The sequence below is a fragment of the Schistocerca serialis genome, chromosome 9 (genome assembly GCF_023864345.2).
Source record: "Schistocerca serialis cubense isolate TAMUIC-IGC-003099 chromosome 9, iqSchSeri2.2, whole genome shotgun sequence".
In the NCBI taxonomy this organism is placed as follows: Eukaryota; Metazoa; Arthropoda; class Insecta; order Orthoptera; family Acrididae; genus Schistocerca; species Schistocerca serialis.
In genome coordinates this window covers 280,750,864-280,764,318 of record NC_064646.1, presented here as the reverse complement: position 1 = coordinate 280,764,318, position 13,455 = coordinate 280,750,864, and the positions used below count along the sequence as shown (strand labels likewise).

At 43.3% G+C, this 13,455-nt stretch overlaps 1 protein-coding gene across 2 annotated transcripts in view; it reads right to left on the bottom strand.

The window, feature by feature from the left end:
* LOC126418778 (alpha-tocopherol transfer protein-like) overlaps window positions 1-8,093 on the bottom strand; it is a 135,518-nt gene extending 127,425 nt beyond the window's left edge. The window contains exon 1 of one of the 2 annotated variants that reach the window (XM_050085706.1): window positions 7,974-8,093. The gene's annotated coding sequence lies outside the window, so the exon portion shown is untranslated. The remainder of the gene's footprint in view (window positions 1-7,973) is intronic. The other variant, XM_050085705.1, reaches the window with a different exon arrangement.
* Window positions 8,094-13,455: the final 5,362 nt, after the last annotated feature.

Genomic DNA, 13,455 nt, shown 5'->3' with positions numbered 1-13,455 from the left:
GAAGAGACCCAGACGACGACTGCTTGTTTATTGTAAGAATTAAAATCTATAGAAACAGGTAAGATGACGAACGCCTCATCTTTCCTTATAGCGGGAAGTACAAGTTGCATTTTTCAGGAATACTGCACGACTTCAAGGCCCAGTGCACTAGCGTCTTGTAAAAACTTTCGCTGTGATTGCAGCTTCATATACAATTCGTTTAAGTTTCGCTGTTACATAGTCAGTTACTCTTTATTATTTTCTGTACTTAAGTGCAAAATTAGTGCTGAGTATACATCACCGGGGCCTTCCAGATTCCTGCATTGCATATGCAGTAGGAAAAGATCTTTCAGCAATATTCTGACTATTTTCGTCTACCACTTCCTGATGATAACGGCTTTCAAATTAAAACTCTTGAATACTTAGTGCTCCGCACTTTGTAAATACTTCTTAAGTCACGTCTTGTAAACACATCATTTGACAATTGTCTCCAACTTGACCAAGGAACGTCACCGTTTAAGTTTTGACAGCAGTAACGTACACAACAACTAGTGTACTCTTAGATGACCATCAATTTCTACATTATAAGGAATTGAGTAACAAGCATGTCATTGACACAGAGATACATAACATACGCCACTGACCATGAGTTCTACACTCGAATACCGATTTGATTATCAGCATTTTAAATACAATTAACTGTAGTTACGAAATACCCTTTATCAAAATGATTTCAAAATAAGCATCCACGTTTTGCAAATACGTAAACCATATTAGATGTATTGCTTGAATTTATTTAGGTACTATAGTGAAGACATTAACAACTGTTTACGAAAAATAAAACAGGAGAGCTTCTGCAAAGTTTGGAAGGTAGGAGACGAGATACTGGCAGAAGTAAAGCTGTGAGTACCGGGCGTGAGTCGTGCTTCGGTAGCTCAGATGGTAGAGCACTTGCCCGCGAAAGGCAAAGGTCCCGAGTTCGAGTCTCGGTCGGGCACACAGTTTTAATCTACCAGGATGTTTCATATCAGCGCACACTCCGCTGCAGAGTGAAAATCTCATTCTGAAAACAGAATATTTGGCAATTTCGGTATGGAAATGTTATTAGTGAAATGGGAGTGTAATCACGAAACGTAAATATATATTTTACAATGGTTTGTATTCACGGTGCCCTAGAGACTTGCTGAAGTTGATGAATGACACACACATGTATGCAAGGCTGCCCGTTATAGCGTTTATTTTTATTTTGGTATGACCGGTATTGTGTTTGCTTTATACTACCAGCGATGTATTTTGTCGTCAAAGACACTGGTAATGTCTGTTACACGAACAGGTGCTGAAAGCTCGGTGAAAATTGAACTTCAAAAAAGAAAAGCCTGCTAAATTTCTTTGAGATCACGATAAGAAATCAGTAAATACTGTAGTACTTAACGCAAAACTGTGAACACGTTCCATAGCATACAGTATTTTGTATATGTTTGAGTGTATCTTCCATAAGATCTCTGGAGACGGGCATGTGGCCATATACCGGTCCAGCCAAAATAACAATAAACAATGACACAAGGGGTCTTGTATAGATATAGTCATTTATCAATATTTTAGAGTATTTGTGAGGTCATTTTTCAAATTGTTTCATGTTTCCTCCATTACATCCTCTCGATACGGTCGTATATTGTTTGGACATTGTTAAAATGGGAATAGTACTTAATAAAGATATATTCCTGCAAGCAGAACATGATGTTCTCTAAACAGTATATACAAACTGTGAATCCTTTAGTCAAGAAGTTAAGAATATATCAACTTGTTTCACGTCTTCGATTAACTTGAGAGGAATATTGGGCCACAAAATAATATAGGATTTCAAATGCTGACTGCATATCAGTGTCCCAATAACAAATACCTAGAAGTATTGCAGGTACTAAAATTAATAGGTCTGATAATAGTGATGGTAATAGTATTATCAGTGATAACTTCCTTTAATCATAGTCGTCATTTCCCGGATCTTGTACATTAACAACAACAGCAAAACACGGCTTATTTTGAACCAGCCCAGTGCACACAACAACTACGAACAGGGTAGGCCTACATAGAAAGACTGACTTTCAGTCACACTGTTCATGAATGAGCATATCCCCTCCCCCCCCCCCCCCCCCCCAAACCCTCAAATGCAGTAGCAAATATTTGGTTTTTCTTGATCGGAAAGGAGGATGATTAAGGTTCTAGTCCAGTCGACGACGGGATGATTAGATACGGATCTTTGGTAGGCATGGGGCACCGCAGTTTCCCTAACTCACAAAAAGCTCAGTAAAATTAGCTAATTGTGGCTACGTTAGTGTTTTGCAGGAAGAACGTGGCGGCGTCACGATATCTGTGTTAGCAAATAAACGCCGGGTGCCGGTGTGTTCGGTTAGCAAAGCAGTGCGCGGTGAAAGTGCTCCTTTCGCACTCTCGCATTCAAGTCTCCCACTGGCGGACCGTTTCACAAGTTGTCATCACGCGACCGCGTAACTAGAAAGCTGTGAATGATATCGCGAAATGTGCGCTCTAAATGCGAGGCTTTACGTGGTGACTGACACATTTAATAGTTATTGTACGTGGAAACTGAAACATATATATACAGAAGGGTGTCCCGAAAAAACAGTGATCTTGTTTTATAAAAAGATCACAATATTTTTAATGCTATGTTTCCAGCTGAATTCGATGTAAAGACCCCAGATAACTATTTCCTATTATTAATAACGTTCAATGAACTGGCATAAGTGGAGCTCCCTGTAGTTGTAAGAGTAACATTTTTCAGATATTTGCAACAATATCACTTAGCATGTTTAAACAAATGAAGAGATTTTGAATTACTTCCATGTCATGGTAGAGGTGAATCGTAATTAATTGTTTTCAAGGTAGGAAGGGCATTAACTTCACGTATAGGCCATGGCTATAGCCTAACTCTTAATAAACCAGTTGATACATCAAACGGAAATGAGGATGTAAGATGAACATCAACAAAAGCAAAGCGAGGATAATAAAATGTAGTCGAATTAAATGAGGTGATGCTGAGGGAATTGGATTAGTAAATGACACAAAGTAGTAGATTAAGTTTGTTATTTCGGCAGCAGCATAACTGATAATGGCCGTAGTAGAGAGGATATAATGCAGACTGGCAAGAAAAGCGATTGTGAAGAAAAGAAATTTGTTAACGTCGAATATAGATTTAATTGTTAAGAAGTCTTTCCTGAAAGTGTTTGCATGGAGTGTAGTTATGTATGGAAGTGAAACGTGGATGATAAAGAGTTTAGACAAGAATAGAAAACAAGTTTTTGAAATGTGGTGCTAAGAAGAATGCTGAAGAGTAGGTGAGTAGAAGATGTAACTACTGAGGAGGTACTGAACAGAATCAGGGAGAAGAGGAATTTGTGGCAAAACCTGACTGGAAGTCGACAGGACACATTCTAAGACATCAAGAGATCGACAACTTAGTATTGGAGAGAAGTGTAGTAGGTAAATACTGATAAGTAACTCTGTCCGGAAATGTACAATTTGGGTATAAAATCAGTTTGATGGTCGTATCACTTACAAATATCCCGCCTTACGGTACGCACGCGTCACAAGCTATTTTCTGCCGACTACAACAACGGCGGTTAGGAAGTGGTACATTCACAGCTAGGAGGGTTGAGCGTGGTGCTCCATGGACGCGCCGCACTCTTCATTTGAAGGGGACATCCTTTGTCACGTGGAAGATATGTACTCGGAACTTTGCCCATGCTGCGGCCTCCTGAAGAGCACTCAGGTCAGATTTTACTGTCTACACTGTAAGCGTACCTTGAAGTGGAAGATTTGAAATTGATCCGTTGTTGAAACTTACCTTGCATCCAAACGGTACCTTTCCAGATGTGAATACCTTATCATAACTTTATCTACTAAATCCCCACCTAGAAGCCTGTAATGGGAACAGCGAAACACCCTGTATTTGCAGAAGCAATCAGTGCTCAGAGGTTAAAAAAAAGGTCTGCTGTGAATTACTCGTTGCTACAATGGTCTAGTAATCACAGGGAACTAGGTTCAGACATGAGCCAGTCCACCGCGCCTAGATTCTCCTTGATTTACTTAACCACGTCTATTAAAGAAGGCCACGACCTATATTTAGTGTTCTCGACAATTCTAGTAGTGGTCCGTATCTTCTGACGCTACAGACAACTGAATGTCGCATAATGAGCTGAAGATCAAGTGTCTTGGATGTTACCGAGTGGGCCCGCATCTCGTGGTCGTGCGGTGGCGTTCTCGCTTCCCACGCCCGGGTTCCCGGGTTCGATTCCCGGCGGGGTCAGGGATTTTCTCTGCCTCGTGATGGCTGGGTGTTGTGTGCTGTCCTTAGGTTAGTTAGGTGTAAGTAGTTCTAAGTTCTAGGGGACTGATGACCACAGCAGTTGAGTCCCATAGTGCTCAGAGCCATTTTTTGTTACCGTGTGAGATGCAGCAGTACCTATAGCGTTCGCACTGGTAAAGGCCTCTCGATCATTAGCTGACAAAGAAAATATAAAAGAGGCAAAATTGAATTCATGCACTGAAATTTGACCTATAACATTTTGTGCATTCATTAAAACGCGAGTTCTTCACTCCTCCATACAAACGCACTGACTATCACTACCAATCAGACTTGCTGGAATCCGAGGAGAGTAATGTGTATTCCTCTCGTAAATCACAATGTTGCCTGATCCGAACGAGTGTTAAAGTATCCACCAATAGTGACGCAAGCAGTTGATGTGTATACCTACACACAGAGGAGAATCGAGACGGTAGCCGAATGAGCGAAAGGAGTTGTACAAGTGGATGAGACTCCACTATTTTTATAAGAACATTTTAGAAGATAAGTAGAAATGTAAAGGAGAAAGGACAGATACTACAGTGGCATAAGAGTCAGGTTGTTACACTTAAGATACTCGATTCATGTGCGGAACGAGCAGACTTTTGGTATCCCATGATTTCCATAAACCATCTCAGGCTATATCCGGGATCATTGTCTTAACAAGATATCGGACAATTTCCTCAACCCTGTTCGTCCCTCTGAGTTTGCGCTCCGTCCGTGATTATCTTGAATTAGACCATACAACCTCTGCTGTCAATTATCTAGATCGTTCGGTGAATCAAGGATAGATTATAATAGCAGAAGTGATGTTAGAAAAACAATGAACTTCTATGAAGAACCATCTAGGAAAAATCTGAATTATAGGTTGACCTAGTCTCCTGATTGCTAGACCAAATTGTCAGCTGCTGAATTAGCAATCCTCAAATACGAACTGCCACAGCAGAACGTTAACACATTTTTCCGTGTCTCATAAAGTCACTCCGGAAACCTGTCAATTACCAGGAGAGTTTTCCTAACGAAGCAATGTCATCCTCAAATCTATATACCTCTTGTAAATAAAGTATTAACATTTTCGGAATATTCCGTCGGTACTTGAACGAACGTAGACATATTAAAATATGAAATAAACATATCTGATGATCCACAATAATATTTATACCGTAGGTCGTTGTGAACCGGCTTTCGGCTTTTTAAGTTGTCTAAGGGTGGCCTAGAAAGCCAAAAGCCGGTTCACCACGAACTGCAGATTAAATTTTTTGTGGAACATGAATACTGCATATTTGGGTTTTTAAAGAAAGGATTCTTTAAAGAAAATAACTTTTTCACATGATATCGAAAGGCTTTGCACAGGTAACCCAGGAATGTAACTGTAATGTTTTGCAATGTCCATTTTTGCAATAATGAGCACACTGTGTATTGTGTGGCAGAATGCAGTCGCACGCATTTCGCATCAATAGTTTGATACATTAAGTGATTTGGAAAGGAGGAAATTAGTTTTTCAAATGTGCTCTAATGCTCCAGTTGGCCTGTCAATTAATAGGTGAAAAGTTTTCTTTTATTTGTATTATTTCAACATGTCTACTCACGCCTTCACACTCGTGTTGTTTAAAGATTTAGATGGCTAATAAAGTTGCCACAATTACTTTTGTTTCTATGATAAATACTTAACAATTGTGAAAAAGCCTGTAATGTGGAATCACGAAGACGCACAACAGAAAATACACGGTAACGCAAAAACCATCAGGTGCCAAACCACCACGATGTTGTTGCTGTTGGTGCGGCAGCAGCTCAGCGTAGGGTCATTGTGCCAGATGTCCACTGTAGTTAGTTAATCCACAGAGGTGCACATCGGCCAAATCTTCATCAGAAAACATCACCATGCAGCAGTGTTTCACAGTCAGCGTACAACTAACGCTGGCAGGAAGACAACTCCGAGACAGAACTGAGCAATACCGACTGAAAGCTTGAAGGAGAAGAGTAAAGTGGGCATTACTGTTGTCGACACCAAGTTTCAGTGCAGTACAGATAAAAAAACAATAGGAATAAGAAAGCAAACAAGATGTAACTACACTGTAACGAGCACCGGAGGCCACGAGACGTAACAAAATACTCAGAAAATATCGCTGAATAACCTGAGAAATTTTTGTAAATGGAGTTTTGTTCCATGTTATAGTGGGTGCCATCCTATCAACTGCCTGTAGTCATTTGGGGTAACCACTGAAAAACTAAGTCAGAATATCCAGGCAGGAATTCGAACTCCCCTATCACAACAAGTGAACCACCTTGATCGGTGGCATCTGCCAACATGAGGAATTAAGACTCACAGTGCAAGTATTTGGTGTAAGGCAATATCTCTAACAAAGAGAAAGAGCCCGATGGAATCCAACTACGAGATAAATGAAGAACATCTTGAGCACATCACATCATGTAAGTTTTCAGGTGGTATGAAATGGGACGATCGCAGAAAATTTGTGTTAGGGAAGGGACAGAGAAGATTTGCATTTGTTGGAAGGCTCTGGGAAGACGAGACGCTTCTGCAAAGGAAGTACCGTACAAGATACTACTGCAACTTCCTGTAAAGTATTGTACAAGTATTCGAGTCCTCATCAAGTTGGCATGACAACAGAGATCGGACGAATTGATAGACGCGCCGTTTGCATCGTAGCAAGCCTATATGACTCATACAGCAGTGCAACAGAAATGCTTGGGGAACTTAAATAACAATCCTTAGAAGAAAGAAGACGTATAGTTCTCACTAAAGCTTGAACACTAAGTAAAGACATTAATGAAATATTTTAAACATACAACTGTTCGTAAGTTAACGGTAAGATAAAGGTATATATCTCTACAGGGTTAAATTACGAAACATAAACTCACTGGCACAGTCAGCTAACAAACCCCATCACATCTGAGATTAATGTATTATATTATGTAACTGTAATGCACCTGATGATGGAAGCATGCTGCTGAAACGCTGCTTGATAATAAATATTAGTAAAAAGTGACAGAAGCAGTAAAAAAATATTTCAAAAAATTTATAATACATTTGCTGACCGAAACCATTTACATTCAATATGGATAAATTAAAGTATAAATCTAGACATCTACTTTTCGAAGAAAATTGAGCGACCGTCGCACACCTCCTCTAGAGATCATGGAAATAAGATACCAGAGCTTACGGCATCTACAGAGACATGTAGGCAGTCATGTATCGAAAGAATTATCGATAATATTATCGATAACATTGGTACGAAGTACCCTGCACCAGGTATTCCACAGTGGCTTGTGGAGAATTTATGTAGATTTAGATTGCTTAGCCCATTCACAAATCCAGCAAGAGTCTCAATTACTGTTACGTCTTAACGCCCTTTTCTGTCCATAGATCACGAAACACAATGGACCCCTTTGATCTGTGGCTTCCGCAAATGAATCTGTGCTAGCTGATCGTCCTCCAAGCACACTTCTTACCTTACCTTCTGTTGAAGTACTTTGTGGTATAGTGCCTGATGATGAGTTTGCGTTTGAAACGTGAGGCGTTGTAAGACAGTGTGGCGGATCTCTGGTATTCGTATCGGATTTTCCTGTACTGAGTGGCTGGGCAGGTACGGGCCTTGTCACTGATGGAAACACGTACCTTTGAGGTGTTGGTGTGCTCGCCGTGCCTTGGACTGGTGCTGAGGGCGTGAGTGCAGCAACGCGCTGGACTGCCGGGCTGGGACTGCTCGGAAGACGCTCTGTGCGGGTCTTGATGGCTGGGACGTTCTCCCCCTACCTCTTCCCCTCGGCGCTCGTTCCTACCTGGCAGCTTTCTCCGCCGGCACGACGTGGGAGGAGTGGGGAGTGGAGAGTACGGAACCCTGGCCTTGCTGGTCTGCCGCTTCTCGGTCTGCTGGAGGCGCTGCCCTCCCGGGTTTACCCAGCCGCGGCAGGAGTCTGCTGATGGGCTCGGCTGCGTACAGGGCCTCAGGGACCTCACTCTACTTCCGGTGCCTGGTAACTACCCACTGAATGACGTATGCGGTGCACTAGTTCAGGTGGACATGCAAGCTGAAGAGGGAATACTGCATCTGACGATACCTTTGACCCCCAATGTCCAGTAACAGTAGAATATCTACATCAGCATCATCTAAATCTACATCTCTACTCCGCAAGGCCCCGAAAAGTGTTCTAGGATCATTACCGTTCATTTAGTGTACCAATGGGCCTCCACACAATATTAATTCACTACTGGCTATTAAAATTGCTACACCAAGAAGAAACGCAGATGATAGATGGGTATTCATTGGACAAATATATTATACTAGAACTGACATGTGATTACAAATAGTTCAAATGGCTCTGAGCACTATGGGACTTAACTTCTGAGGTCACCAGTCCCCTAGAACTTAGCACTACTTAAACCTAACTACCCTAAGGACATCACACACACCCATGCCCGAGGCAGGATTCGAACCTGCGACCGTAGCTGTCGCGCGGTTCCAGACTGTAGCGCCTAGAACCGCTCGGCCACTCCAGCCAGCGACATGTGATTACATTTCCACGCAATTTGGATACATAGATCCTGAGAAATCAGTACCCAGAAAAACCACCTCTGCCCATAATAACGGCCTTGATACGCCTAGGCATTGAGTCAAACAGAGCTTGGATGGCGTGTACAGGTACAGCTGCCCATGCAGCTTCAACACGATACCACAGTTCATCAAGAGTAGTGACTGGCGTGTTGTGACGACCCAGTTGCTCGGCCACCATTGACCAGACGTTTTAAATTGGTGAGAGGAGAACGTGCTGGCCATGGCAGCAGTCGAACATTGTCTGTATCCAGAAAGGCCCGTACCGGACCTGAAGCATGCGGTCGTGCATTATCCTGCTGAAATGCAGGGTACGCAGGGATCGAATGAAGGGTAGAGCCTCGGGTCGTAACACATCTGAAATGTAACGTCAACTGTTCAAAGTGCCGTCAATGCGAACAAGAGGTGACCGAGACGTGTAACCTATGGCACCCCATACCATCACGTCGGTGATACGTCAGTATGGTGATGACGAACACAAGCTTACAATGTGCGTTCACGGTGATGTCGCCAAACACTGGATTCATCCGAAAAAATGACGTTTTCCCATTCGTGCACCCAGGTTCGTCGTTGAGTACACCATCTCAGGCGCTCCTGTCTTTGATGCAGCGTCAAGGGTAACTGCAGCCATGGTCTCGGAGCTGATAGTCCATGCTGCTGTAAACGTCGTCGAACTGCTCGTACAGATGGTTGTTGTCTTGCAAACGTCCCCATCTGTTGACTCAGGGATCGAGACGTGGCTGCACGATCCGTTACAGCCATGCGGATAAGATGCCTGTCATCTCGACTGCTAGTGGTACGAGGCCGTTGGGATCCAGCACGGCGTTACGTATTACCCTCCTGAACCCACCGATTCCATATTCTGCTAACAGTCATTGGATCTCTACCAACTCGAGCAGCAATGTCGCGATACGATAAACCGCAATCGCGATAGGCACAATCCGACCTTTATCAAAGTCCGAAACGTGATGGTACGCATTTCTCCTCCTTACATGAGGCATCACAACAACGTTTGACAAGGTAACGCCGGTCACCTGGTGTTTGTGTATGAGAAATCGGTTGGAAACTTTCCTCATGTCAGCACGTTGTAGGTGTCGCTACCGGCGCCAACCTTGTGTGAATGCTCTGAAAAGCTAATCATTTGCATATCACAGCATCTTGTTCCTGTCGGTTAAATTTCGCGTCTGTAGCACGTCATCTTCGTGGTGTAGCAATTTTAATGGCCAGTAGTGTAGTAACCCCAGACTTTCCGTAAATTACATTATTTTCTCTAATTAAATACTATCTCCAAAAAGCTGCATAATCATTCAGTCGGATCCTGCTATGGTTACAAAGTGATACAAAGATTGGCAACTAGCCATAAATGTTCAGAAATGTAAAACTGTGCACATCACAAAAAGAAACCAATTTTAGCATCCTGCTATAAAATCAGTCAGTGAAATCACGCAGGTACGTGGGAGTAACAATTTGTATGTGCATGAAATGAAAGGATCGTGTAGATTTAGTCGCCGGTAAAGCCACAGCAGAATCCCGTGCATTGGTATAATACTAGGAAAATGCAATCATTGTACGAAAGAGATTGTCTACAAAATATTCGTGTTACACCCATCCTTTAATATTTCTGAAGTGTACTGGGAGCGTACCAAATAGAACTAACAGACAATATCGTACTTATGCAAAACAGGGAATAACGAACTACTGCATGTGCGTTTGACTGGCAGGAGAGAGTCAAGGTATTGCTGGCAGAACTGATCTTGCAGACGTTTGAAGATGGACACATACTATTATGAGGAACCCTATTTAGAACGTTATATGAAACAGTTTTGGATGAGGAATTTGAATATATAGACTGTAAGGAAAAAAATGACGCTCCACGAACGAATTGTCCAAATAGGACGGAAATCGGTAGACGTGATGTACGTGTACAGATAAACAAATGAAAACAATTTCAGAAAAAGTAAGAGGTTTATTGAGGAGAAATAGACTCAGAAATTGAGCAAGCCAGTAATACGTTGGTCCACTCTTGCCCTTATGCAAGCAGTTAGTTGGCTTGGGACTGATTGGTAGCGATGTTGGACGTCCTCCTGATGGTTATCATGCCATATCCTGGTCCAAGTAGCTGTTTAGGTCTTCGGAATTCCTAGATGTTTGGGTAGGGGAGAGGGGGGGGGGGCTGCCCGTAACGCCCCTAAAGTTCTCAGTTGGGGAGAGATCCATCGACCTTGCTGGCCAAGGCAGGACTTGGTCATCACGAAGACAAGCAGTAGAAATTCTAGCCGTATGCGGACGGGCACTATCTTTCTGAAATATAAGGCTAGAATGACTTGCCATGAAGGGCAACAAAACAAAAATAATGTTCAAGTGTGTGTGAAATCTTATGGGACTTAACTGCTAAGGTCATCAGGTCATCAACCTAAATTATCCAAAGGACAAACACACACACACCCATGCCCGAGGGAGGACTCGAACCTCCGCCGGGACCAGTCGCACAGTCCATGACTGCAGCGCCCCAGACCGCGCGGCTAATCCCGCGCGGCAGGCAACAAAACAGGGCGTATAATACCGTCACCGTAGCACTGTATTGTAAGGGTAGCGCAGACGACAACGAAGAGGGTCCTGCTGTGAAAACAAATGGCACCCAAGACCATCAATCATGGTTTTGGGCACTCAGTCCAATCGAGCCACTGTCACGAATGATGAGAATGATGATGAAATGAGGAGCACATCACAAACACCCAGTCCCCTGGCATAGAAAATCCCCAACCCGGCCGGGAATCGAATCCGGGACCCTGTGATCCAGAAGCAGTACCGCTAGCCACTAGACCACGAGCTGCGGACGAGTAGGTCTATTGATGTTCGCAAAGCGAGAAATGACTGCCTGCAAACATTTCGTTCAGGACTCACATGAAATGGTGCGCAGTACCGGCTGTTGTCCAACCTTGGTGGAACGGTTGGTGACGATGGGGATTGACTTCATGGCGCAGAAATGTTTGCAACGAGGCTATACAACCCTCAAAATTTACCGTTACATTATGGCTTCCATTTTCAAAAAATTACGGACTAAGAATGCACCCGGAGATAACGGCGCCCAGTACTGTCACATTTGTACTACGCATAGGACGCTCCAGCAATTCACAAGGGGTGTGTGCAGCCCAGAACCTGCAGTTCTCTTCGTTTACACACCCAAACGAATGGCCTCATCTGACATTATTAACCAGTTCAGAATGTCCTATTCAACGTGTAGAAGCTCCAAGAACTCCTTGTAAAAGTGGAGACTCGTCATCTTGCGTTTTCACTAGTGTTATAGAGGATTTGGATCTTGTACTCATGGTAGGGCAGATCTTTCTGCGGGACATCCGTCGACTTAAGTGCGATACCTTGCCGGCGAGCTGACCGTGGAAGATTATGCAAGATCGCATCCTGGACACGATTCGCATTTTTCGCTGTGCGTACCGAACGAGGATATCCTGTAGGTCTACTGTCCCTCACAGTTCTATCTTGACGCCATTTCGATAGCCATAGCAACAGAGTATTGTGAGTAGCGGTATCACGTCGACCAAACGTGAGTCGAAAGTTGCGTCGCGCAGCGGTGATAGAGTCTCCCTTAAAGTGCTCTACCGCCGCAATGCGGCGTTCCACGGGCCAGCGCTCCATCTCAACTGAACTCCTGACAACAGGTTCAAATTGGTTCAAATGGCTCTGAGCACTGAGGGACTTAACTTCTGAGGTCATCAGTCCCCTAGAACTTAGAACTACTTAAACCTAACTTACCTAAGGACATTACACACACCCATGCCCGAGGCAGGATTCGAACCTGCGACCGTAGCGGTCGCGCGGTTCCAGACTGTAGCGCCTAGAACCGCTCGTCCACCCCGGCCGGCTGACAACATGTGCTCTGGCTATAATACTGTGTAGTGCCGCGTGGTGTATATACTACGAATGAGAGAGTTTCGAAATAGTCATTTGCTTGTGGCGCATCCTATGTATTTTTTTAACAGTAACGGCTTTGTCTCACTTCCTTGGGATACTCCTGACATTATCTTTACCCATGTAGAATTTGATCCGTTAAGTTCCACCTTCAAATAAGTCCTGAGTCTAGCAGCAGTTCTGGTCTGGTACTCGGTAAGCTCGTATTTGGTTCGCGACACTGCGGAACTGCGTCGAATGCCTTCCTGGAGTCAAGGATCATGGAATCAACTTGAGTTCCCACGCCTTCGGTGTTCTGTATCTCATGGACAAACAGAGCAAGCTCAGTTTCGCAAGATTTTCGTTTGCAGAATCCGTGCGCAAAAAAAAAAAAAAAAAAAAAAAAAACACCACTTACATAGCTCGTCATTATGTATTCTTCATCAGACTGTGCAGTCCATTAGAAATAAAGTACACCAGCTTGAAGTTGAATTAGTCTTAGAACAGTACGATGGTACGAATTACAGAGCACTGGTGTAATGACAATGAATTGCAACGTAAGGTGCTGTCGTAATATGAATCAGCAACTTGCTAATGTAGAACTGTTTTACAGTGCGGAGGTTTTATATTAGGGACGTCAAC